At 40.4% G+C, this 24,772-nt stretch overlaps 1 non-coding gene across 1 annotated transcript; it reads right to left on the bottom strand.

Moving 5' to 3' along the window:
• Positions 1-6,531: 6,531 nt before the first annotated feature.
• TRNAE-CUC (transfer RNA glutamic acid (anticodon CUC)) lies at positions 6,532-6,604 on the bottom strand. Its single transcript has one exon. It is a non-coding gene; the product is annotated as a tRNA-Glu (tRNA).
• Between the last annotated feature and the right edge of the window lie 18,168 nt (positions 6,605-24,772).

Below are 24,772 nucleotides of genomic sequence, written 5' to 3'. Positions count from 1 at the left end.
CATCAAATGCCTTCCAGCTCTAACCGTCTTCACACAACAGAATTTCTCCTAGCAATGTCCAGTTTGCAACTGCCTTGGAGACAAGCCTTTCAAACACTTCTTACAAAAAAGATCTCTGTTCTTTCCACAGAGCATTCTAGACAAATATCAACAAAAAAAATTTTTTTAAAGACATTGAAACTCATTGCCTAATCACCTATTGCCTCACCGTGCTTCTTGAATAATCTAAACCAACGTGTGTGTGGTGACGGTGGTGTTACAAGGATGAACGTGGTAATGTGATTTCCATCCAACTTAGTTTATGCATATTTCTAAGCGATTTTTAGGATTTAGCACATCAACCTTAAGGAAAAGCTATAATTCAGTTAAATTTTGGACTAAATAAAGGAAGGCTGGTGGTTTTTAGACAGATGGGGGCTTTTGTGGACAGAGCTCAACAAAAAGAATATGAAAAGAATGCAGAATTCAATCAGGCAGTAAAGAGATTAGTTGAATCCAGACCAGACTAGGGGTTGCTGAATTCCATCTACCCAAATTAAACTTTGCTAAAAAGGACCAGTATGTTTGCTATTTCAAGAGAATGTAGCATTCTTGGATCCTGAAAGCCTGTCTTTGTGATTTCAATATAAAACGGGTAACTTTTTAACCTTGAGATTCTAAGTTGAAAGGTATATAAGATGTTGATTGAGTTTGTAAACAGAACTGGATTGGAATATTTGAGAACTCAATTTATTTTATTTTTAGGTTTATTTGATTAGAGTTGCAACAAGAGAGCTTTAAATGCTAGAGAAGCTTTCGTTTGTCATAAATCAGTCCTGTAAGATATTGGAGGCACATAAAAATTAGTTTGAGTATATTACATTTATAAATGCAGTTTGAAATTGACTGTTTAATTGACAACGTTTATAAATAGAACTGATTGTCTAAGCAGTTTAGTCTGTCAACAAAAGTTTCTGGAAACTTGTCAGAGAAAATTTGAAAGTGATTTTCTTATTTTATTAGTTTATAAATAGAGTTGTAGTTTGGGCTGAAAATAATGAAAACCAGGTTTTTACATTGCAATTTGGGGACTTGACTATTAATTTAGAGTCAAATAACTGTAAATCCTTTCTGTGGAAAAGGTCTCCAGAAAATTGTTCCTAAGAAAAGTCCTTAGGAATAGGATAAGCCAAGACAGGAACGGTGAAAATGTCTGGAGTATATGGACAAGAAGAGCTGTTTGGCACTACAAGAGAGTGGGTACCCCAGGGCTGTAATGGCAGATATAATGGGAAATACTGAAGTGTACTAAGACTTGTGGCCTAAAATATTTTCTCCTATACTTTATAATGTGAATATTTTTAAGAATGCTCCCATTCTAATCTTTATCTTTGCATGCCCTTACTTAATATGATATTTAGCAGATTAAGATTAAATCAATACAAGGTAACACTCAAAATTGGATGACACATTAACTCAGCAAGGAGTATCGATTGGTTTCTCAGCAGTTTAAGTACAATATTACTTTACTGTCCAATGATTATCTTATTTTGACTCTTCTAGAAATTGGGGACCAAAAAGAGGTAAAGAAGAAATGAGCAAAACTTTTCAAATAATCAGTAGATGAAGTAGAATTTGTACTCATTTCTGGCTTTCCCAGCTGACTTGGACCAAACAGAAAGCGGTGACGGAACAGAAACAAATGTCTTTGCGATGCTTCGGGCTTCCATTCTCTTTCTCCATGTGAAGTTATGCTTTTTGTCTTCTCTAGTCATCAGACTCCATCCTCAGGGAGAATCAGATTATTGGTTGATATTTTAATGTGAATTTAAGATCAAGGGGTAGTTTTTCTGTAAGTCCTTTTTTAAATAAAAAGCTTTTAAAAAATCATTATTTATTTCTTTGGCTGCACCAGGTCTTAGTTGCGGCATGCTGAACCTTTAGTTATGGTGTGAGAACTCTGAGTTGCAGCATGTGGGATCTAGCTCCCCGACGAGGGGTTGAACCCAGACTCCCTGCATTGGGAGTGTGGAGTCTTAGCCACTGGACCACAAGGGAAGTCTTGTCTTTGGCCATGGAATGGAAGAAGCACAAGGTCATTGCTGTTGGGGAGAACTGAGTGACCACCGCTTTCACTGAGGGCACCTTCAGGGAGGGTGAGGTACCCGTCGGAGCGCACATACTGTTCATCTCCACAGAGAGACTCTTACGAGAGAAGGGGGCTCAGGGAGTAAAATTGCTCTGGGACTGTCTTTGTAGGGAGAGGTGGTGGTCCTTGTACAGGCCAGCAAAACTTGGCCAGTTGTTAGAATTGCTTAAAGAGATGCGTTTACAACATTCTAGGCCTGACATTCCACATTCAGATTCTTATTTGACTACTCTGGGGTGCATCTGTGGTCAGCCCTATTGGGGGGACAGCTATTATAAGACCAGTGATGAGTTTAGTATCCTTTACCAGTTACTTAAAGAAGCAGGTGCAGCTTCTCTGGTGGCTCAGTGGTAAAGAATCTGCCTGCCAAGGCTGGAGACTCGGGTTCAATCCCTGGGTAAGGAAGATCCCCAGAGAAGGAAATGGCAACCCATTCCAGTATTCTTGCCTGGGACATCCTATGGACAGAGGAGCCTCTCAGGGTATAGTCCATGGGGTCACAAAAGAGTCAGACACGACTTAGTGAGTAGATAACAGCAATGAAAGAAGCAGATGTATACTCTATTTCTTTTTATTATCACAGCACAGTTACAATTTAGGGGCATAGATTTCCTCCACTCTTACTCATAGGAAAGTAGAAGCCCTGAAAATTATAGATTCTGATGATCTCTCTTCTGTCTTGCCTTTTCTCTCTGTATGTCTGTTTTCTTCTCCCTCTTGTGTTTTTTTATAACACCCTTATGGGCTGCCTGAGGCTCTTTTTACTGGCTTTCTGCTCACTTTATCTATTTTTATAGACAAAATGTTTATCTATTCTTAAAAATAAGTAAACTGGACTCTTTGCGACTCCATGGACTGTAGCCTACCAGGCTCCTCCCTCCATGGGATCCTCCAGGCAAGAGTACTGGAGTGGGTTGCCATTTCCTTCTCCAGGGAATCTTCCCAACCCAGGGATGGAACCTGGGTCTCCCACACTCCAGGGAGACGCTTTAACCTCTGAGCCACCAGGGAAGCATAGGAATATATCCCTATTAGTTATCTGGAAGTAGGTGGTACTCAAACAAGAGATGGCAAGGGTGAATGTCAACATTCTAAGAATCAGCGAACTAAAATGGATGGAATGGGTGAATGTAACTCAGATGACCGTTATATCTACTACTGCGGGCAGGAATCCCTCAGAAGAAATGGAGTAGCCATCAAGGTCAACAAAAGAGTCTGAAATGCAGTTCTTGGATGCAATCTCAAAAATGACAGAATGATCTCTGTTCGTCTCCAAGGCAAACCATTCAATATCACAGTTATCCAAGTCTATGCCCCAACCAGTAACGCTGAAGAAACTGAAGTTGAATGGTTTTATGAAGACCTACAAGACCTTTTAGAACTAACACCCAAAAAAGATGTCCTTTTCATTATAGGGGACTGGAATGCAAAAGTAGGAAGTCAAGAAACACCTGGAGTAACAGGCAAATTTGGCCTTGGAATGCGGAATGAAGCAGGGCAAAGACTAATAGAGTTTGGCCAAGAAAATGCACTGGTCATAGCAAACACCCTCTTCCAACAACACAAGAGAAGACTCTACACATGGACATCACCAGATGGTTCACACCATCAGATTGATTATATTCTTTGCAGCCAAAGATGGAGAAGCTCTATACAGTCAACAAAAACAAGACCAGGAGCTGACTATGGCTCAGATCATGAAGTCCTTATTGCCAAATTCAGACTCAAATTGAAGAAAGTAGGGAAAACCACTAGACCATTCAGGTATGACCTAAATCAAATCCCTTATGATTATACAGTGTAAGTGAGAAATAGATTTAAGGGCCTAGATCTGATAGATAGAGTGCCTGATGAACTATGGAATGAGGTTCACGACATTGTACAGGAGACAGGGATCAAGACCATCCCCATGGAAAAGAAATGCAAAAAAGCAAAATGGCTGTCTGGGGAAGCCTTACAAATAGCTGTGAAAAGAAGAGTGGCGAAAAGCAAAGGAGAAAAGGAAAGATATAAGCATCTGAATGCAGAGTTCCAAAGAATAGCAAGAAAAGATAAGAAAGCCTTCTTCAGCGATCAATGCAAAGAAATAGAGGCAAACAACAGAATGGGAAAGACTAGAGATCTCTTCAAGAAAATTAGAGATACCAAGGGAACATTTCATGCAAAGATGGGCTCGATAAAGGACAGAAATGGTATGGACCTAACAGAAGCAAAAGATATTAAGAAGAGGTGGCAAGAATACATGGAAGAACTGTACAAAAAAGATCTTCATTACCCAGATAATCATGATGATGTGATCACTAATCTAGAGCCAGACATCTTGGAATGTGAAGTCAAGTGGGCCTTAGAAAGCATCACTATGAACAAAGCTAGTGGAAGTAATGGAATTCCAGTTGAGCTGTTTCAAATCCTGAAAGATGATACTGTGAAAGTGCTGCACTCAATATGCCAGCAAACTTGGAAAACTCAGCAGTGGCCACAGGACTGGAAAAGGTCAGTTTTCATCCCAATCCCAAAGAAGGGCAATGCAAAAGAATGCTCAAACTACTGCACAATTGCACTCATCTCACATGCTGGTAAAGTAATGCTCAAAATTCTCCAAGCCAGGCTTCAGCAATATGTGACCCGTGAACTCCCTGATGTTTAAGCTGGTTTTAGAAAAGGCAGAGGAACAAGAGATCAAATTGCCAACATCCACTGGATCATGGAAAAAGCAAGAGAGTTCCAGAAAACATCTATTTCTGCTTTATTAACTATGCCAAAGCCTTTGACTGTGTGGATCATAATAAACTGTGGAAAATTCTGAAAGAGATGGGAATACCAGACCACCTGACCTGCCTCTTGAGAAATCTGTATGCAGGTCAGGAAGCAACAATTAGAACTGGACATGGAACAAGAGACTGGTTCCAAATAGGAAAAGGAGTACGTCAAGGCTGTATACTGTCACACTGCTTATTTAACTTCTATGCAGAGTACATCATGAGAAACGCTGGACTGGAAGAAACACAAGCTGGAATCAAGATTGCCGGGAGAAATATCTAGAACCTCAGATATGCAGATGACACCACCCTTATGGCAGAAAGTGAAGAGGAGCTAAAAAGCCTCTTGATGAAAGTGAAAGAGGAGAGTGAAAAAGCTGGCTTGAAGCTCAACATTCAGAAAATGAAGATCATGGCATCCGGTCCCATCACTTCGTGGGAAATAGATGGGGAAACAGTAGAAACAGTGTCAGACTTTATTTTGGGGGGCTCCAAAATCACTGCAGATAGTGACTGCAGCCATGAAATTAAAAGATTCTTACTCCTTGGAAGAAAACTTATGACCAACCTAGATATTATATTCAAAAGCAGAGACATTACTTTGCCAACTAAGGTCCGTCTAGTCAAGGCTATGGTTTTTCCTGTGGTCATGTATGGATGTGAGAGTTGGACTGTGAAGAAGGCTGAGTGCCGCAGAATTGATGCTTTTGAACTGTGGTGTTGGAGAAGACTCTTGAGAGGCCCTTGGACTGCAAGGACATCCAACCAGTCCATTCTGAAAGAGATCAGCCCTGGGATTTCTTTGGAAGGAATGATGCTAAAGCTGAAACTCCAGTACTTTGGCCACCTCATGCGAAGAGTTGACTCATTGGAAAAGACTCTGATGCTGGGAGGGATTGTGGGCAGGAGGAGAAGGGGACGACAGAGGATGAGATGGCTGGATGGCATCACGGACTTGATGGACATGAGTCTGAGTGAACTCCGGGAGATAGTGATGGACAGGGATGCCTGGCGTGCTGTGATTCATGGGGTCGCAAAGAGTCGGACACGACTGAGCGACTGAACTGAACTGAACTGAGGTGGTACTAATCTTATCTTCCCCTCTTAGAAGAAGTGATAGGTGTACTTACTATATGCCAGCCCCAAGACTTGCAGTTTTACATACATACTACTTCATTTTATCTTCAGCACAACCCTGGAAGACAGGAGATGGATTCAAAAAAGTTAATGCTATTGCTGAAAATGACTCTGCCTGGGAGTGACTAATTCTAGTTTCTTCATCACCAGCCAACATTGATTGATTACCTGGCATAGGAGGGCGCCGAAACTGGCCTAGGCTGTCCCGAGCTTGCTAATTAGATCATTCTGCTCTCTCCTTGGTATGCTGCATCCTGTGATATTGATTAAAACCAACACGTTAAAAATAAACCTTGAAATTTTCACTCTTTGCCTAGTTTTTAAAAATCATTCTCAATATCATATTCATCAGGGGAAATTACTCCCAACTTTTGTGTGTGTCACAACCTGCTTTTTGCTAAACATACATGCCCACACATTTGTAGTATCCTGACACTTTATTGTGTACTATTTATATTCGTATTTATTTGACTGCACCGAGTCTTAGCTGAGGCATGTGGGATCTCTTTCCTTGACCAGGGATTGAACCTGGGTCCCCTGCGTTGAGAGTGCAGAGTCTTAGCCACTGGACCACCAAGGATCATGCTAGGTTTTATATGTCATTTTATATTTTTCCACAGTGGTTGTAGCATGCACAATGGCTGTATAGGCCAGGATTCCATTATTTGACTGAGCATAATCTATTTATACAATCCCTGGTTGTTGGTTACGCAAATTGTTTCCACTTCCACTTTTAAAAACAAGGCTGTGTTATCTAGCCCTGAAGTCCTTTAAATATCACGACTGTAGGCAGATAGTTTTAAAGATGCAAGAAATCAGAGTATATATGATTATGGTCCCACCCTAAGAAATCTCCTGGACAATCACCTGTATCCTGTCAAGAGAAGACTAGGGAAACAGAAACAAAAGCACTGATTATACTTAAACATAGCTCTAAGACTTAAGTACAAATAGGGGAAAAGTGGAAGAGTAGCGTGTAAATATTAAACATTCTGACAAATTGGAAATAATATAGCTAAAAACATTGGAGAAGAGAAAGGGAAAGTAAAATAAGACCATTGGTAGGCATGCAGGTAATGCCCAATATAAGTGGGAGTCAAAAGATGTCAGTTAAAAGTCTAAAGCAATTTAGAAATCCATGCAAGGAAAAAGGGAATCATGACCTTTTGCTTTAAAAAAAACAAAATATTAATATAAAGGTAAGCACTGCAGTCAAAATATAAACTTTCTGAAATTTCAAAATACATAATAATAATAAGAAAGGGAAAACATTTTTTATATTTGCAAAAAAAATATTAAGGATCATCTACAAGCTCACAAAATAGCCACCCAGGAGCACTGCGAGGCTTCCCTTGTGGCTCAGCGGGTAAAGAATCCTCCGGCAAAGCCAGAGACATGGGTTCTATCTCTGGATCAGGAAGATCCCTTGGAGAAGGAAATGGCAACCAACTCCAGTATTCTTGCCTGGGAAATCCCATGGACAGAGAAGCCTGGTAGGTTACACAGTTCATGGGGTCGCAAAAGGTCAGACACAGCTTAGCAACTAAAACAACAGGAGGTTACAAGCAATGAGTAGGAAGGATAGGAACGGAAGTAAGATTTCTGAGTTTATCTTTTTATAGTTCTGACTTTTGAGCATGTAAAAATTATACGGATTTGAAAAGTAAAATTAATTCCAAAGAGGGAAAAGAAAGGCAAACGTTAAACTTGAGTATAAACAGAAACGAATGAACCTAATTGCATTTCAGATGGTACATCAAGGGAGTTCCCTAGTGGTCCAGTGGGAAGACTCAGTGCTTTCACGGCCATGGCCCAGGACCAGTCCCTGATGGGGGAACTGAGATCCCACAGGCCACACGGTCTGGTCAAAATAAATAAAAAATAAAAACATTTTTAAAAATTGTACATCAGATATAACTACATAGAAAGTGATATTAATTCAAGTGCATTTTTATTATACCTTCATAGAATATATTCTCATCTACTTCACTGTTTTTCAGTAAACCATTCTTCTGAGTTCCTGTGCTACCCATACAGCTACCCAGTCTTATAGTCTCAGCTTGAATCATGTGTTAACTTCTGGCTCAATCATTAATGGCCAGAAAGAAGGCTACATATTGCATATATGACCACCATTCCCAGTGTTCAGAGAGGGAAGAATGGTAGTAAGCAAGACAGAAGTACTAAGTTATCTACTCATCTTATGAAATATTATAATCTGAATGTGCTTGCCCATCATTCTAGACTATCCTTTTTCGTTTGCCAACTATGTGTTAAGTACTTATGATGAGCATGGTAACAAGTTAGATGCCACAAAGACACAAAGATGAGTCAGACATGTCACATCAACTTAGGAAATCAGGACACTTAAAAATGAAAATAGAAATTTAAACTTTAAGAAATTAATAATTTAATATTTTAAATAAATTATGTATTGAGAAATTAAATTAGAGAAAAATTAAAATTATATTAATATATTTATAGATTAATGTGTTATATTACTATTGATATGTAGTGTTAACAAAATAATCTATTAAGTGTGTTAGTCAAATTAATATTAATAAAATGAAAACAATGTATGGCAAAACCAATACAGTATTGTAAAGCAAAATAAAGTAAAAATTAAAAATTAAAAAATAAAATAAAATAAAAACAAATTAAATTGCATCCCAAGGCATTCAGAAGAAATGACAACAGTATAAAACTAACACAGGTCAGTTTGCAGAGGATGTGATTGGAGGATTACAGCATATCTTAGAAGCCATCTGCACAATTTTCCTTTCAGTTGAGGAAACTCTTCTACAATATTGGTGGTGACACTGGGTCCACCAGCCTCTGCTTGCATGCATTCAGAATACTTGGTGAGACAAAGAGCTCTCTACATTGTTGCACAATGTTAATTATTAGATTGTTCTTTCTTAAAATAAAACAGAATAAGCGTCCTCATAATTTCTCACCATTGATTCTACCTCGGCACAAATTTTATATGTGCCAGCCTAGTCAATATTTGAAGGTTTATGATGACTTTCTCAATTTTCCTACCCCAAAGAGTTGACTATATTTGACTCCAAATCTTCCTCAATTCTTCAATGGCTACTTAGAAGATCTATTTTGATTCTTCTTGAAATTTGTTCCCCTCATGTGATGTTTTATCTGTATCCTTTTTAAACTAGGGGGGCCAGACCTAGATATACATAGAGTTTAACGTAGGTAGATTATAGAGAAAATTCAGTGAGGTATTTCTATGGTGGTGGGTAAGAAAGAAGGGTGGCTTTGGAGATAATGGCTCTGAGGCTTCCAGAAAATCAAGTTTTAAAAAAAGAAATCAGATTTCTGCCAAAATGATAGTTAATCCTGTGATCTTCCATGAAATATAGTTCATAGACAATCACCACCCAGTAACCTAGGATTATTTGTTAAAAATGAAGAATGAGGGCTCCTACCCTAGACTATGGAATCAGAATCTCTGAATGTGGTGCCTGGTAAGCTACTTTTTTACTAATAATCTGTGCTGATATTTCTTACATACACAAAATTTCAGAACCATCAATATGGTGTTAGAAATACAGGATTTTCCAACACCTAGTTGTGTGACTGTGGGCCCTTCACTTGACTTCTCTGAGCTTCAGTTTCCTCGTCTATCAAATGAGGTAACGACTTCTTAGAGGATGATTTATGAAAACAATAATGTGTGTGTAGTAGATACTGCTGCTTACCTACTTGATTGCCATTTTCCAGCTCTCCTTTTCTTCTCCACCTGTAGAGCCCAGTTTTGTTTGAGTAGGGTGTGTTCCATGTGTTCAAGGAAACTGAACCATTGTGATTGACCTAAGACGATATTGGCAGTCTCATTCCTCTTGACACTGGTTGGTTTAAGTTTCTGTAAGTCATCTGATCCTGGACAATGAGATGTGGGGGTATTCTGTACAGACCTTCTGGGGTAGAGTTTCCCAACCAATAACAAGAGACAAGTAGGAGGTGTCCTTTTCTAGATTTTGAGATTTGTGTGTGGCATCTGGTATCATTTCAGTCGTGCAGCCACAAGAGGAGATGTTGCCTGCATGCCTAGAATCAGTGTTGGAGGATGGATCCTCCAGGATGTTGTTTTGCTGCTCAACCAACCCTGGAACCAGCCACTCCTCACCAGTGGCTATGAGATAGGAAACCCCTACTGCTTAAGCACGTTTTGGTTAGGTACTCTTATAGCTGAAAGCATTCTGATGGACATGGCAGGTAATGCCCTGAGCATAATGCCTCATATGTGATATTTGCACAATAAAAGGCAGCTATCATGATCACCATCATCATCAACAGAAATGCTGGACTTCTTATCTGTTAAATTTAGGGCGAAGATTATAGTGCTAATCCTATTACAAGACATACATACTCAAAAATAATTACTGAAAGTTTGCATTAATTCTCCTTGGTTTCCATTCTTTGTTTCAACCTATTGGAATCATGGTGGTTCTATTATTTAACGTATGACTATATCTGCTCTCCTTCCCAGCCTAGAGTTTGTCACAAATTTGAGGGATTTTTCAGCATTTAAAATTTTCGCTCAAATTTGGCCTCTGCGGAAAGATCGTAGGATTTGAATAGGAGAGATAGGCTTCCATATTGATTGTAGGAGCACACTATGACTGAGAGTTATTCAGGAAACAAGCCTAGTTTCATGATTTGTCGTGAGTGGTCCCAAGTTAAGCACTATATAAGCATTTGGAGGGCAGCTTGCGGAATGTAAGGAGTTGAAAATTTGTCCCATGAATCTCATGAGGCATCTGGGGCAGTTAGCTGAAGTTAGGTGCCCTGCCCAAGGTCATTCAACGATGGTGTGATCAAAAAGGAATTAGAATTCATGGTCACAGTGCCTGGGATTCCTGTACGTGATGTTACTTGGGGGCAGCAGCAATTATTGTGGCAACAGTATCTCCGGAGAACGAGGGGACAGAAAACGGTGGAGTCAGTCTCATTGACTCATAGAATAGTACAACAGCCAAAAACCTCAGGAACTGTCTGATCCAACACTCATTTTACAGAGGAAGAAACTGACATCCATAAAGGTCAAGTGATGTTTCAAAGATTACATGGCCAACAAGTGGCAAAGCAGAGATGAGGACTTCAGTCTTGTGATGCTTGGCTTTCTGCTTTTTCCCTGTATCATTTCTGCAAAACTTATTTCAAAACACTCTTTCTAGAGTTTCCTGACATGAGAACTGCAAATATGTGGCAACATTGTAAAGCAGACTGCGTTCTCTTATTAGAGCCATTGCTTAATTTTAATATATTTTACTGTCTAGTTTTATCAAAACTTCCTGGATTTCTTCTGAATTCCTAGCAGTTGTGCTAGGCAAGCACTTACTTTCATGACTGCTTTATCAAGCCATATTTGTGAAATGTGTCCATAATGTAAAGAGATAACCCTTTTGTGGCTCTAGAATATAGCGTTCTTTGTTTAGTGTTATACTCAAATAGCATGGATGAAAATTGGGGAATTATTCCTTATGACTAAACTATCATGGAGCACCAACTACGTGTTAAGAATTGGTCTTGACACAGCACACATCCTTATAAAAAAAGCCTAAAGAAGTTTATACTCCTATGGCTGTTTTACAAATGAGAGAAGCAGGGACCAAGGTCACATAGCTTAAAATCGTACAGGTAGAATAAGAAGCCTGGTCCACTTGAATCCAGAAGCCTTGATGGATTTGAAAAACAGAAGGAAAGGGAATTCTGACAAAGAACTGATTTGGGGTCCAAGGCACAGACCACAGGAGACAGTATTGGGAGTGAATCATTGGGGTCATCTGCAGCGGCAAAGAGGACACTGAATTCCAGGAAGACCAATCACCAGAAATCAAGAGGTTCGCCTATTTCACAACATTGCCTGACATTGGCCCTGATTCTGAATATCTATCAAAAATATGTTTGGTTTGGAAGGCAACCTGGCACCATCCACCAGCCAGTTGGACATGCCAAGTAGGGATTGAGGTTTTCAGACTGACATTTCACTAGCAAAGGAATTGTGCTATTGATTCTGAATTATGGGGAAGAAGGAGCCTCATCTGGCATCGGCCGATGCAATATAGGGTGGGAGTTTAGAGCCTGGGCTGTGGATTTAGACTTGATCTGTTTAGTGGCAGGTCACCAGTTACCAGGAATGAGACCCTGGATCAGTGACTTTTACCTGTGAATTCTCACATCTGAAACAGGGTAATAGTAGCCCTTTCCTCAGAGTCTTGCTGTGTGGCTTCAATGAGACAATGCGTGAAAAACACTGGGGCAGAGTCAGGCAGGCAGTAGCAAGAAGTGTTCACAGTCACCACCATCACCGGTGTTACTCTGCACTAGGGGAACCAGGAGGGCAGGGCTCCACTTTCTCGCTTCCTCTACAGATCTACACTCCTGCTTTCTTCGGGAGGTCACACACATTTTCAGGGCTACAGTGTCATGATAGAGAGTCAACAGCAGTGTGTGCTTCCTGAGGCACCCCTGTGCCACGTCGGAAGTAAGGCAAAGAGGAAGAGAGTGCCTGGCTACCATCGTGGGCTGTGTGTTATACTCACTCATGATAATTCTGTAAAAGTAGATCGTCTCTGAGCTAGACTTAAAGTCAAACTTCCATGTTTCTAAAATGACAAAATTTCATTATCTCATTTGTGCTCTAAAACAAGCACAAGGGTGGGATGATTTGGGAGAATGGCATTGAAACACATATTTTATCATACGTGAAACAGATCGCTAGTCCAGGTTCGATGCATGAGACAGGGTGCTCAGGCTTGGTGCACTGGGATGACCCAGAAGGATGGGATGGGGAGGGAGGTAGAAGGGGGTTTCAGAATGGGGAACACATGTACATCCATGGCTGATTCATGTCAGTGTATAGCAAAAACCACTTACAATATTGTAAAGTAATTAGCCTGCAATTAAAATAAATAAATTTATATTTTAAAAAATAAATAAATAAAAAACTTAATCTGACAAAAAATAAGTAAATAAAACAAGCACAAATTCACCAAGGTGACTGGGTGATGACATGGAGATGCCGACAGCACTGAAGAAGAATTTATTACTTGCATTTCCTGGAAGGAGCGGCCATGCTGTGCCACACAGGGCCATATAGGGGGCACCAGGTTTGAAAGGAGGCAGAAAGGAGCCAGAGAAAAGCCTAGGCCAGAGCCTTTATTGGGGTTTCAGCAGAAAAGACATGACAAGGCAGAATAAACAGTTAAAATGGGCTAGTTTGACTAATTCTGGGGGGCATTTGGCTACAGGGTGGTTGTAGCTCCTGCAATTGGCCCTGGGATGATTTAGGGAAAGGAAATCTTGGCTGGGTGTATGAGAATTAGATATAGGAATTGATTGGAGGATATGGACTCAGGATTGGTTAGTTTGCACGTGAAAGTTGTATTTATGGGTAAGATGTTATATGTAGAAATTAACTAGTCCTGAAAGGGGCCACCTCATGTGAAGAGTTGACTCATTGGAAAAGACTCTGATGCTGGGAGGGATTGAGGGCAGGAGGCGAAGGGGACGACAGAGGATGAGATGGCTAGATGGCATCACCGACTTGATGGACGTGAGTTTGAGTGAACTCCGGGAGTTGGCGATGGACAGGGAGGCCTGGTGTGCTGCATGCAATTCATGGGGTCGCAAACAGTCGGACATGACTGAGCGACTGAACTGAACTGAACTGAAAGGGGCACTCTTTCTCTCCAGGTCTGTATGGTTCCCCAAATCTCAAATCTTTATATACACACATGCAAAACAATTCATACAACCATTCATGTGTTCCCTACTTTCGTTCCCTGGTCCTTCAAAATTCAGTGTTCTCTGAAAAAATAGTTAATAGATGAAGTTTATTAAGTAGACTTCATAGGCATCAAGGTCAGGTTAAGCAGTTTTCAGTTAAAAAAAAGAAAACTCTTGTATGCTGTGGTAGATAATGCTAAAAGTAGCCTTGTATTTTCTCAGGTTCAGTGGTGTCACACAATTTATAATCCGTTTATAGCCTGCACAGAGAAAGAAAACAAAAGGCAACGAATTCAGAGAAAACCTGTGGCGGCCCCCTGAATCTTTTGGTAATGCTCCCAGGCAGCCAGCAAGTTCACATCAGCCCTGTTGCTGGTTTAGAATCCTCAGTTTTCCATTTTAGAAAGCAGTCTAGGTTATTACTGCAGGTTTCGCCATATAAAATGAGACAAAGGCAAACACCACTTAACTCCCACCTGCACAAGAGCATTCATGTTGTGAATTATTCACTGTGTCTGATTTTCTTTTATAGCAGCTATTTTTGCAGCAGGTGTAGAAGATTTAAAAGACTGAATCAAATCTCATAGTGTAGTATTTTATAGGAATTCCTTAACTGATGCACATATTCCCAAGCCTTGAGCATATTATAGAATTATGTCTCATGTATATCCACATTTATTGCCAAATAAACTGGAAACCTAGGCTTTGGGCCTATTTTATTATCACAGACTCATACTTGGTTTCCAAGATGCTATTTCCATTGTAGTTTATATTGCATGTGTTTGTGGGTGACTTGCTGATACAGGTTGTCAGGTTTTTGATGCAGTAAAACAAATCTTGAGACCAGAGCGTTGACAGCATTGGATTTATTCTCAGCCCTGCGCAAGAGCAGTTTCATTTTGTGTAACAACACTACTCATATATGTTGCTTTGACTTTTAGTATATAATACATGACCTCTCTAAATATTTATTGAGCACTTAAGATTAAAGGGCTTGTTCATATTTTTATACCCCTCTCACAGCAGTTAATTATATTAGGCACATACTGGAAGCTATTGATGAAATGAATACTTGATTAGATTATTGTCTTACTCCAGTGTTTCTCGGGTGTTCTTTGTTGTCCACTGAAGGTCTGAAAAGACTCATCTGATGGGCATTGAATGAATTAATCAAACAATGTAAGACCTTTCTATTCTAGAGTTCCTTGCTTTTCACTATTACATGCTATGGCCTACCTAATAGTAAATAAGTGAGTTTATTAAAGGTGTCTAAAATTAGGTGTTCATATTTTTATCGAGTTTGTCAGATATCCCACTAGAGAATTCTAGAATAGATTGCATATTCCACTGAGACAGCCTGGTCATGTGGAATACTTCTCAACATTGCAAACTCCCCTTGTGTGCACACAGATGCAGGCGGGTGGGTGGACGCTCCAATTTATTTGGAAAGGGTTTTTGTTATCAGTGCATCACAGATTCTGCCTCAAGTTGATTATGCTTTTCAATTGTTATTATCCTTGATTTAACTAATATTTTCAAATTTTTGTTTTTGTAGTCTTTGTATTAATTGAGTGTTTTCCTCTGGGAAGTAGAATTGAGTGGAATATACAGACTATAGAAACGTTGGCCCTGTCTAAGCTGTCCCCAGTCAAAAATGTGAAGAGCTACAGTTCTGGATCTTAGTTTCTCAAGTCATAATTGATGGGATTAACTCTTAGTTACAGTACAACATGGCGCTAGTGGTAAAGAACCAGCCTGCCAGTGCAGGAGATGTAAGAGATGCAGGTTCGATCCTTGGGTAGGAAAGATCCCCTGGAGAAGGAAATGGCAACCCGCTCCAGTGTTCTTGCCTGGAGAATCCCATGGACAGAGGAGCCTGGTGGGCTATAGTCTATAGGGTCACAAAGAGTAGGACATGACTAAAGTGGCCTGGCATGCCCATACAGTACAAATAAATCATTACTGCTAAAAGTAAAATATCAAGTGTGTGAATGATTTATATTTTATGTATAAGTTAAGGAAGACTTAGGGTTAATCATTAAACAATCCATTTCTTGCCTTATTGCCTTGGATGTGCTTTCCTGGTGTTCTGTAGGAGCTGTTCCATATGAAGATGTATTTTTGATGTATTTATGGGAAGGAAGGTGATCTCCACGTCTTACTCTTCCACCATCCTGAAGGTCCCCAAGATATGTTTTCTTAAGTGGGAGAGATAGGGGAGAGAACTATGAAACTGGAAATTGTATCTAACCTGAAACTACTTTCTCAAAGCCACGTGCTGCAGTGAGTGCCTTGCTGATATTCATAATAGTGACAATTATCATTTACTGAAGTGCTTATGAGCTGTGACTTTATGCCTTTTTAAAGTTTTCTAGAAAAACCTCTTTCTCCCTGAATATAAGATATAAGTTGTTGAGGGCTTCAAGAATGTTTCCATGTTCTTAGCTGAACTGTAAATTTCATTTTGGCATGTGTATTCACGAACACACAAGCTCCATTTTCTTTTTAATTCTATCCATGAACAAGTCTGTAATAAAGAAGAGGGCAAGAGAACTACAATGATTTCCTAGAACTGAACAGTCATAATCACCAAACTGCAGGCACCCAGAGTGAGATTGTGCCTGAAAATTCACACCATCATTTTTATTATTTATCAAAAATCTGTGCATAGGACACTTTCCCTTTTCAACAATACTTTTTATATGCTTATTTTAAAATATAACTTATTCATTAATTTAACAAATTTTGGTTCACACATTATGTGCCAGATATAAAATCGTCAATGAGGCAGTCAGGGGCTTGTCTCTTCTGAAACTTGTACTATGCTGGAGTGTTGGGACAGGGGTGGGGACAACAAAGTAGGGTGGGAGCGAACAATGGGGCCAGGGTCAGAGATGAGGGAACAGGCAACTGCAGTATAAGAGCCTTGGTAGGGTAAATTCAGGACCCCATGGGGGCACACAGGGGAGGGCATATAGCCCCAAGAGAGGGAGTTACAGGGAAGCTCGAAGAAGAAAGTTATATCTAAGTTGAGATGCAAAAATAAAACACAAACACACACACAATAAAAATCATAAGAAACATAAGGGAAAATAAAAAAATATATAATCATGATAAGATATATTAACATTCCTCTGGGACTATTTTATCAAGCACAGAAAGAATAAGCATAGGAGCATCTTGAATGATGTCATTAATAATTTAAATATAATAGATTTCTATTTATATTAATTTATATTAATCTTATATCCTCAGTTCAGTTCAGTTCAGTCGCTCAGTCATGTCCAACTCTTTGCGACCCCATGAATCGCAGCACGCCAGGCCTCCCTGTGCATCACCATCTCCCGGAGTTCACTCAGACTCACGTCCATCGAGTCCGTGATGCCATCCAGCCATCTCATCCTCGGTCGTCCCCTTCGCCTCCTGCCCCCAGTCCCTCCCAGCATCAGAGTCTTTTCCAATGAGTCAACTCTTCGCATGAGGTGGCCAAAGTACTGGAGTTTCAGCTTTAGCATCATCCTTCCAAAGAAATCCCAGAGTTGATCTCCTTCAGAATGAACTGGTTGGATCTTCTTGCAGTCCAAGGGACTCTCAAGAGTCTTCTCCAACACCACAGTTCAAAAGCATCAATTCTTCAGAGCTCAGCCTTCTTCACAGTCCAACTCTCACATCCATACATGACCACAGGAAAAACCATAGCCTTAACTAAACGGACCTTAGTTGGCAAAGTAATGTCTCTGCTTTTGAATATAATATCTAGGTTGGTCATAATTTTCTTCCAAGGAGTAAGCGTCTTTTAATTTCATGGCTGCAGTCACTATCTGCAGTGATTTTGGAGCCCCCCAAAATAAAGTCTGACACTGCTTGCACTGTTTCCCCATCTATTTCCCATGAAGTGATGGGACCGGATGCCATGGATCTTCGTTTTCTGAATGTTAAGCTTCAAGCCAAATTTTTCACTCTCCTCTTTCACTTTCATCAAGAGGCTTTTTAGTTCCTCTTCACTTTCTGCCATAAGGGTGGTGTCATCTGCATATCTGAGGTTCTTGATATTTCTCCCGGCAATCTTGATTCCAGCTTGTGTTTCTTCCAGTCCAGCGTTTCTCATGATGTACTCTGCATAGAAGTTAAATAAGCAGGGTGTCAGTATACAGCCTTGACACACTCCTTTTCCTATTTGGAACCAGTCTCTTGTTCCATGTCCAGTTCTAACTGTTGCTTCCTGACCTGCATACAGATTTCTCAAGAGGCAGGTCAGGTGGTCTGCTATTCCCATCTCTTTCAGAATTTTCCACAGTTTATTGTGATCCACACAGTCAAAGGCTTTGGAATAGTCAATAAAGCAGAAATAGATGTTTTCTGGAACTCTCTTGCTTTTTCCATGATCCAGTGGATGTTGGCAATTTGATCTCTGGTTCCTCTGCCTTTTCTAAAACCAGCTTGAACATCAGGAAGTTCATGGTTCATGTATTGCTGAAGCCTGGCTTGGAGAATTTTGAGCATTACTTTACTAGCATGTGAGATTAGTGCAATTGTGCGGTAGTTTGAGCATTCTTTTGCATTGCCCTTCTTTGGGATTGGGATGAAAACGGACCTTTTCCAGTTCTGTGGCCACTGCTGAGTTTTCCAAATTTGCTGGCATATTGAGTGCAGCACTTTCATGGCATCATATTTCAGGATTTGAAGTAGCTCAACTGGAATTCCATCACCTGCACTAGCTTTGTTCATAGTGATGCTTTCTAAGGCCCACTTGACTTCACATTGCAAGATGTCTGGCTCTAGATTAGTGATCACATCATCATGATTATCTTGGTCGTGAAGATCTTTTTTGTACAGTTCTTCTGTGTATTCTTGCCACTTCTTCTTAATATCTTCTGCTTCTGTTAGGTCCAGACCATTTCTGTCCTTTATCGAGCCCATCTTTGCATGAAATGTTCCCTTGGTATCTCTAATTTTCTTGAAGAGATCTCTAGTCTTTCCCATTATGTTGTTTTTCTCTATTTCTTTGCATTGATCACTGAAGAAGGCTTTCTTATCTTTTCTTGCTATTCTTTGGAACTCTGCATTCAGATGCTTATATCTTTCCTTTCTCCTTTGCTTTTCACCTCTCTTCTTTTCACAGCAGTGGCTGTGCTTTGCTGGAGCAGCCGTGAAGAGATACCCCACGTCCAAGGTAAGAGAAACCCAAGTAAGATGGTAGGTGTTGCAAGAGGGCATCAGAGGGCAGACACACTGAAACCATACTCACAGAAACTAGTCAAAATCTTATATCCTACACAAATATATTTAAAATTTTGTACTTCATATGTTGTTAGTAGATAAAACAAATTGACATGATATTACCTCTCAGAGAAGAAGTATAGGAAAAAAAATCAAAGTTCTTTTTTTGAAATATAGCATTGAAACATGTATATTATCATATGTGAAATAGATCGCCAGTCCAGGTTCTATGCATGAGACAAGGTGCTCAGGGCTGGTGCACTGGGATGACCCTGAGGGATGGGATGGGGAGGGAGGTGGAAGGGGGTTCAGGATGAAAGAAAAATACCATTAGAAAAAACAATAGCTTAAATTTTTAAATTTAATTTGCTATTTTCTTATACATATTCCTGTATGAAGGCTTTATAAGAAATCTTTAAGCGGCTGATTTCATTATTCACATGTTTGCAAAATGCTTCCGAATTCTACACCCCATTCCCATCTGTATCAAAATGGCACTATTTTGTTTATTTATTTGCTGAAGTAGAAAAGGATAGCTTTATTACTAAGTTGGGCAAGAGGGACCCAGTGGGTTCCTGCCTCAAAAAACTGTGTTGCAACCCAGGAGGATTTGATAGGGAGTTTTATAAAAAATAATTGCCATGGATGGGGTTGCTGAGAAGATTAGAGGGTGTGAAGGGTCTCAGATGGTCAAGTCTCCTAATCTTGATTCTCCAATTCCTTTAATCTGGCCTCAGGTAGTTCCTTGGCTGCTTCTCCCTTGATTAGCAAGTGTTCAAATATGTCCTTTGAACTCAGGAAAGGTCATGGAGGCTGGAGTCTTGAAAATGGCTCCTTTTTTTTTTTTTTGCCAGAAAATTCATTTTAGGATTTGCCTGATCTGTATATCTGCCGTGGGGGTGTGCCCTACTTGAGAAAACACTATCACGTGTATCACAATGAGAAAAGATTGAGATTTTCTCACTCTATGTTGATTATTTACTTGAGTGTTTACTATGTACCAGGCGGTATTCTTTCAGCTGGAGATATAACAATGACCAATGAAATGTCTAAGACTTCTGAGTACTCACATCTAGAGGGGAGGATAGAGAAAAATAATTTAATGTATAAAATGTCAGGTAAGGATAAAGTTAAAGTTAAGCTGCTCAGTTGTGTCTGACTCTTTGCGATCCTGTGGGCTATAGCCCACCAGGCTCCCTGTCCATTACCAACTCCTGGAGTCCTGTCCATTACCAAACCCGTGTCCATTGAGTCGGTGATGCCATCCAACCATCTCATCCTCTGTCGTCCCCTTCTCCTCCTGCGCTCAATCCCTCCCAGCATCAGAGTCTTTTCCAATGAGTCAATTCTTCGCATCAGGTGGCCAAAGTATTGGAGTTTCAGCTTCAGCATCATTCCTTCCAATGAACACCCAGGACTGATCTTCTTTAGGATGGACTGGTTGGATCTCCTTGCAGTCCAAGGGACTCTCAAGAGTCTTCTCCAACACCACACTTCAAAAGCATCAATTCTTCAGCACTCAGCTTTCTTTATAGTCCAACTCTCACATCCATACATGACCACTGGAAAAACCGTAGCCTTGACTAGACAGAACTTTGTTGACAAAGTAATGTCTCTGCTTTTTAATATGCTGTCTGGGTTAGTCATAACTTTCCTTCCAAGAAGCAAGCATCTTTTTAAATTTCATGGCTGCAGTCACTATGTGCGGTGAGCCCAGAAAAATAAAGTCAGCCACTGGTTCCACTGTTTCCCATCTATTTATTACATTGTTCATTTTGCTCTGCTTCAACTATAATAGGACAAAATTCCTCCATGTCTAATCTGAGTCCTGATGTCCCAAAATTTTTACTCTTACAAAGCCAGTGTTAAAAGATATTTTCCAAAGAATATACATAAATTGAACTTCATTAAAATTAGAAATTTTATGTATCAAAGGACACTATCAACAGAGTGGAAAGGTAACCTGTGGAATGTAAAACAATGTTTGCAAATCATATATACAATAAGAAATTAACATCAAGAATGTGTAAAGAAGTTCTTCAACTCAACAATAAAAAAAGTCAACCCAATTAGAAAAATGGGCAAAGAACTTACATAGACATTTATGCAAAGAAGATATTCAAATGGTCAATAAGCTCATAAAAAGATGCTCAACATCAATAATCATTAAAGAAATGCAAATCAAAACCATAATTAGATACACTTCACATCTATTAGGATGACTGTCATTTAAAAAAAAAGAAAGAGAAGTGTTGATGAGGACATGGAGAAATTTATATGCATTTGTGTACAAACACTTGACTTAAGCAAGTAATTACAAATATAATGTACACTACCAAGAAGACTTAATCTCATTTGGAGAAAGTGATATTCAAGCTGAGAACTGAGAGAATGAATCAGATATAAAAGGTGTTGGTCAGGCCTCTCACTTGAAGATTTGGGAACAGGTGGAGACAAGGCTGTGTCTGTGCCTTCTGGAATTCCTCCAGCGGTACTCAGCATCTTGCCCTGAACAAAGTCTTCAGCAACAAGTGTTTCTTCACTCAGTGGTAATAAAGGTATTTAGTTTCTTCCTTACTGCTGACTGCTTCTGGTAGAAATCTTCTTTAGTAACTGTTTGTAAATCAAAGTCTTCACAGTGCCTGTGAGCTCACAGAACCAAATTCTCCTTTCAGTTATCTGAAAGTGACAGCCACTAATTTCAATGGAGGCCACATGTATTTACTTGAAGGGGGAATTTGGTCGATGGGGTATTGCAGAGTAATTAATGACAATTCTCAGCCCTTCAAATGCACATTTCATTTCTCTAATCATTGCTTAAGAAGATTACATGCCACATGAATTAGAGGTTGTGGCGTCTGAGCCATCTCCACATTTTAGTAGTTGCTCATTCCTTATCCTATTGCCCAGTTTCTTTCTCAAATTAACTCCAGGCTGTTTTTATTTTTTTCTAACACCTCATTTTCCAGGTCTAGAAAAAAGAACTAAAGCTAAAGAACTTTTTAAAAAAATGCAAGTCTTTTCTGAATTAAATTGTAGGGGGGGGGGGGGAAATGCCAAATGTTTTTCCTAAGGATCTTTCCAAATTGAAATGATGGTCCATCCAGAATTGACCAGCTGGGATCTATCTGCCATGGACCCCAGGGATCTATTTTGGCATTGTGAGTCCATTCAATATTTTCTTAGCACCATGCTCAGGAAGGAAATGTTGTCCTTGCCTGCTTAGCCTGTGGTTTGGGATCTGTGAATCATCTGGGTAACCCTCTGTGTGTTAAAAAGTATTTCAAACAAAGAAAGAACTTGTAAATATTTAGTAACAGGAAGCTACAGGCTATAAGCTGCTATGTATCGAAGTAAAAGTGTTTTTTAAAAAATCCTCTAACAATATTCTTATATACCTCCTATTCCATTTGCTTTGTTCTCCTTTCATTTTCTTCTCTGTCTCCTCCACTTACATGATATATTACAAAGGTATTAAATGAAGAGTTTGGAAACAAGTTCTGGATGCAGTTCGGCTATTGACTTTGGTGCATGCATGCTAAGTCACTTGAGTCATGTCCAACTCTTTGCAACCCTATGGACTGAAGCCCACCAGGCTCCTCTGGCCATGGAATTCTCCAGGCAAGAATACTGAAGTGGGTTTGCTATGCCCTCCTCCAGGGGATCTTCTCGACCCAGGAAGTGAACCCACATCTCCTGCACTGGCAGGCAGGTTCTTTACCATTAGCGCCACCTGGGAAGCCCATTGACTTTGGTATCAGAGGCAAGTCACTGAACTTCTTTTGGGTCTGATTCTTTCTTCTGTTCATTGTACATGGTACAGAAGTTATATTTCAATAAAACTTTAGAAACTGTTCATTCCGAATAAATGCTTGGAAGTTATAGAAAACAGCACATTCTACAGAGCAATACTTGGCAGTTACAGAGGTCAAGGGGGAAGTTAGTTATCAATAGGAGAATTTGTGAGGTTCATTCAGGAGGAGCTTCCATTTATAATGGAACCTCAGAAATCCTAGGCAGTATAGCATCTGGCCTGGGGTACTGTCTGGAAGCACAGGCAGAAATGTCAGGCACCAGAAATAGGTTTCTTATCACCCATACAGAAATCTGTCAGAGGCCACAGGCTGTGGCTTCACTGCTTTATCTGACTAGATAAGCCCTCGAGGGTTTCTCCCCATCTGCTCCCTGGAGGCCTGGAGGTGAGGGCAGAGAGAGTGGACCTGCCCTGTCTTACTGGTCTGGATTAGGGTCATTGAGACGCCCTGTGTCCTGTTCACCGTGGACTTTCTGCAGCCTCCAGCCACTCACACTGTTTCTTTTTAGAAGGCCACATTTCCATCACTGCATATTCTGAGACTTAGGTGTTTCCTATGGTGCTGATTTCTTGAGATCATCAACATCCCAAGCCATTCAGAATCAAGGTTTCACTGAGTGTCATTAGCATGAGGCTTCTCTGAGGAGATCTTCCAAACTAGCCTTGTTTCCCCCTCCTCCATCGCCTGACCCAATTCTCTGCTCCTCTCCCAACTTTGTCCCTTCTAGTGTTCAACCGACGGTGATCTCTCCCAGGAGGTGTTGAAGACCATGGTTTCTCCCTGAAACCCTCCTCGTCTGAGAAAGTATCTGAGAAACTCACTCATTTCTTCTTTCCACATACATAGATCCATAATATCACAAATCGCTGAATCATGTCTTACTCTTTGCGACCCCATGAACTGTACCGCATCAGGCTCCTCTGTCCATGGGACTTCCCAGGCAAGAATACTGGAGTGGGCTCCCATTTTCTTCTCCAGGGGATCTTCTCGACCCAGGGATCCAACGTGTGTCTCAGGCATTGACAGGTGGATTCTTTACCACTACGTAAGCCCCAATATCACAAATTACTAGATCTAAAAAGAGTTTATAGGAAAGCTGGACCACTATTCTCTAAAATATCTTCCTCAGAACTGAGAGGTGCTAATAGAGATGCTCAGTGGAATATAGATTTTATGACCAATACATTTAGTCAATGTCAATTAAACAGGGTTCCATACACTGAATACCGCAAGAAGTTTCGATGTGTTTTCTTTGATAATGAGCATCATGAAGTAGGAGGGAGCGGGAGTGGGGTGGGGGAGGGAGATGAGGGGCAGAGGGTGGGAGGCATTGGGGGATGTGATATAGAGTGATGTGATCAGAGACTTCTCTCAGATTACAGAACTGCACTGTCAAATAGAAATATCCTGAGAACCATAGCTGGGCTGCTGCTGCTGCTGCTGAGTCACTTCAGTCGTGTCTGACTCTGTATGACCCTATAGACGGCAGCCCACCAGGCTCCCCCGTCCCTGAGATTCTCCAGGCAAGAACACTGGAATGAGTTGCCATTTCCTTCTCCAATGCATGAAAGGGAAAAGTGAAAGTGAAGTCACTCAGTCGTGTCTGACTCTTAGCGACCCCATGGACTGCAGCCCACCAGGCTCCCCCATCCCTGGATTCTCCAGGCAAGAGTACTGGAGTGGGGTGCCATAGCTGTAGTTACATACATAAGTTTAAATGTCCTGGTAGCCACAGTTCTTCTCTGTGTGGCTTCCCTTGCAGCTCAGATGGTAAAGAGTCTTCCAACAAGGCAGGAGAACTGGGTTCGATCCCTGAGTCAGGAAGATCCCCTGGAGAAGGAAATAGCAATCCATTCTAGTATTCTTGCCTGGAAAATCCCATGGATGGAGGAGCCAGGAAGGCTACAGTCCATGGGGTCGCAAAGAGGTGGACATGACTGAGCAACTTTACTTACTAACCATGT

The sequence above is a fragment of the Capricornis sumatraensis genome, chromosome 4 (genome assembly GCF_032405125.1).
Source record: "Capricornis sumatraensis isolate serow.1 chromosome 4, serow.2, whole genome shotgun sequence".
Taxonomy (NCBI): Eukaryota; Metazoa; Chordata; class Mammalia; order Artiodactyla; family Bovidae; genus Capricornis; species Capricornis sumatraensis.
Note: the sequence above shows the minus strand (reverse complement) of the source record. Positions and strands in the feature narration are given on the sequence as shown.